This window comes from Dipodomys ordii, unplaced genomic scaffold, assembly GCF_000151885.1.
Source record: "Dipodomys ordii isolate 6190 unplaced genomic scaffold, Dord_2.0 Scaffold49, whole genome shotgun sequence".
NCBI classification, from domain to species: domain Eukaryota; kingdom Metazoa; phylum Chordata; class Mammalia; order Rodentia; family Heteromyidae; genus Dipodomys; species Dipodomys ordii.
The window spans coordinates 8,023,283-8,027,140 of NW_012267265.1; positions in this window are offsets into that span (position 1 = coordinate 8,023,283).

Genomic DNA, 3,858 nt, shown 5'->3' on the forward strand with positions numbered 1-3,858 from the left:
GAGTAGTCTGAACATGAAGTAAGCATGAGGAAGAGTAAATGGGACAGACAGATATTGAAATTAGGAAGCAATATGAAAGCCAGTTATTATTGCATTCCACATCGAGTATGGTGAGGGCCTATAAAGTAATCATCGATGTTAGAAGTGAGATGAAAGCAGCAGTAACATTGAAATAGTATCTGTCATCATAAACATTATAATGTGTGAATCCCAGAGTCAGACAGGAGTAGGCCTCCTATGCCTGCCATTTAGCTTTGTTGTCTTACATGAATTGATATACTCATCTATGTATCAGGATCCTCATGATAAACTGGGGCTTATTGTTGCATCCAAATCAGAAGTGTGTTTTTCAGCACACATGAAATAATCCTAATAAAATACCTGGCCCAGAGGAAGCACTCAAAGAATACTTAATATTATTGTGGGTAAATTTTTAAGAAGATGGTTGAAGAATTTGATCTCACGTATTCCCTCCCACTCCATTTATTTATTTTTCTAATTTCTTAGTCAGGTGCTGGTGGCTTATGCCTGTGACTCTAGTTATTCAGGATGCTGACATCTGAGGTTCATAGTCTGAAACTATCTTGGGTAGAAAAGTTGGCAAGACTCTTGGTGGAACTCAGGTGGTAGAGCACCAGCCTTAAGCACAAAAGACAAGTGAGAACCCAATGCTTCCTAAGTTAAAGCCACGGTACTGACACCAGAAGAAAATTCTTTACACTCATCTTTGTCTTGTTGAAATAGATCCACCTTCATTGCACTTCCATTATGAAGAGATCTTAGAATAATCCTATGCATGGCAGTCTTTCTGATTGAATTCCTAACATATTGATTATCTGTACTAATGGTACACACTTCTGCTGTGACCCCTTTGTTCTATAATTTTCTTTTTCAATTACTTTCTAAATTCTTAGACATTGGTGCTGTTTCTTACATTGTTTGGTGTCCTCCATAGCATCTCATTTAGTTTGTACATTTGGCTATTAAATAATAGTAGATGGATTAATATATCAATTCTTATCTACAATCACTCAAATAAACTGTAATGTAAATTAACCTGAAGTAACAATTTTATTTCAGGCTCACTTTATTTATTTACTATTTTATTGGTCATGAGGCTTGAACTCTGGGCCTGGGTGCTTTCCCTCAGCTCTTCAGCTCAAGGTTAGTACTCTACTACTTGAGCCACAGTGCCACTTCTGGCTTTTTGTGTTTATGTGGTGCTGAGGAATGGAACCCAGGCCTCATGCATGCAAGGCAAGCACTCTACCACTGAGTCACCTTCCCAGCCTCCCCCCTTGCCCCACCTTTCCAGCCCCTCACTTTATTTCTTGATGCTAGAACTTTTTTCTGGATCTTCAACTCTAAATCTTTTATTTGCTTGAGACTCTCATTATATAGCCAGGCTAGTATAGAACTCAAAAGCTTCCTGCCTCAGCTTCTTAAGTGCAAAGATTACAGGCATGCATGACCATACCAGTCAGTTATGTCTTTATCAGGATAATAAAATAAATTTAGAATACTCTTCTCCAGGGTGATTATAAAGGCTGATACCAGTGGAAAGGCAAAGACCTCTTACACGGAGACTAACAAGTAATAGGATTCCAGTTAGGTAAGGGTGAAGTAAAGTAACATTTTATGATAACCCATAATAAAATCCTGAATTTGATTCAAAATTTTTTTGGGCAATATCTAGTATATGTATGAGTCAAGCGGAAAAAGTCAGATAATGTGATGTTAGGAAAATGAATCCTTAGATAGGTATTTTAATGTTTTTTTTTCTTTCATGCATGTGTTTCTAACGCATATATTTGATGTCAGTATAACTTATGGAGGAGATGGGGAAAAACAAGTAATTTAAGGATTCAGGTGGACCTGTTGCAACAATGAGAAGTACAAATTGTCATGTCAAAAAGGAGCTTTACAATGTCTGTGGGGGAGGTAGGGGGGGGAGGATTGGGTGGGGGGGAGGGGGGAGGCTGGGAAGGGAGGTGAAGGGTAAACAAAGGAGGAGGCTGTAATGCTTGGTAAGAAATGTATGCATTATCTTGCCCATGTAATTGTAACCCCTCTGTACAGTATATTCACAAATAAAATAAAATAAAAATAAAAATAATTTTTTTGGCAGAAATAACTTCTTAAAATATTAGATCATTTGAAAATGGCAAATGATAAAATGATTATGTAGTACAACTAGAAAAAAATTGAAGGATTGTTTGAGCTAATTTTCACTCAGTCTATTGAGTTAGTTTTTTGGCCTTATATTAGTATCTACATATGGAATTTTATAAATCAACATATGGAATCTGTTGAGAGTATGAATGTGTATATGTAAATGGTTACAAGGGCATCAGAAGAATTCTGCTTTGAAATATGCTCTTCTAATGTAGAGTAAGACCCTATATAAAGTAGAATGTCTTGAAATTATGTCTCAGATGTTTTCTTTTAACAAGTTTGATTATGAAGTTTTTACAGAAGATAAAATCTTTCTCTTTTAAAGATCTAAATCTTCTCTTGTATTCTCAGATATATTGATTTCTTATTCTGTGAAAATATAATTTTCTTATATAATTATTATTCAAAGAGAATGTGACTGACTTATACTTGTTCTCTTTGGATTACAGATTTAAAAATCCACAAAACACTAAAATAATGATAAATACAAAATGAGAAGATGATTAGTTGTTGATAAATGTTAATTTGACAGATTTTGTTTTTCCTTCATAACATATTAATTATAAAGTCATTGCCCTAAAACAATTAATGTATATGTATATGATAATAATATGATATAATGTATATGATAACTTTATTTAAATTTTACTATAATATATATCTTTATTGTAAATTGTATTAGTTATATTACATATATATGTAGGTATATATGGTGTATCTATCACATAACTCACCTCTCCATGAAAGTAACAGGGTAACATGATTTCAGTAAATCATAGACTAGGATGAATGATTAAATCACAACCAAAGAAGAGAAGAACAGACTGGAGATTAAAAGAGTAACAAGATAGTATAGGAAAGAGCCCCTAACAATCTGGAAGTCTTCATCACTGGACTGTTGTCAAAGAACTAAATTGTCTATTTTCTTTATGACCCTTCGAATATTAGGATGTTTTTGCTATAGTTACTTAAAACATATCTAAAGTAATACATTTGCCAGCCTTCTTTTGTTTATTTGTAAGACAGATTCTCAGTATATAGCTAAGGCTGGCCTTAGTTTCCCAAGTGTTGGGATTTTTAGGCATGAATCATCATCTGCCATAGCTTCCTTTTTATTTTTTAAATCTAGCCACTCATTTTCATTTTTTTTTGTTTGTTTTCAGCTTGCTTTTGTGCACCAAACCTCCCAATGTAAAAATCTTTAAAAAGCATGTTAAAATATTACTAACCTGGAAGGAAGAAAAATGCGAGCTAAATTTACAGGTTAGATTTTATTGCTGCTGTGGATCACTGGAAAGACTTCAGTCACTCAGTTTACCGGAAGTTCATTTGCAGATGTAAACTTGATCGTTTCTTCTTGACCTTTGCAGTTTCAGCGACGGTGACAAAGCTATGGGGTAGAGGCCTCTGCGAGGCAGGCTTAAGGGGAAATGGGGAAAACAGCACAGTGTCTTTTGGAAGTAGCTAGTGATTCTATCTGTGCTCATAAAGGCTGGGAGGCTCCTTGGAAGAGGCAAGGCAAGCATAAAACATGGAAAACCTTCTAGAATGGAGTCAGTAGTGCTTCTCTCCATCGTACTGGGGGAAAGTTGTGACACTCTTCTGACTAAACAGTGGGTTGCTTCCTCTCTTCCATACTCCTTGGTAGGTTGAAGAATTGGTTGTGGATAAATTGGGAGAATT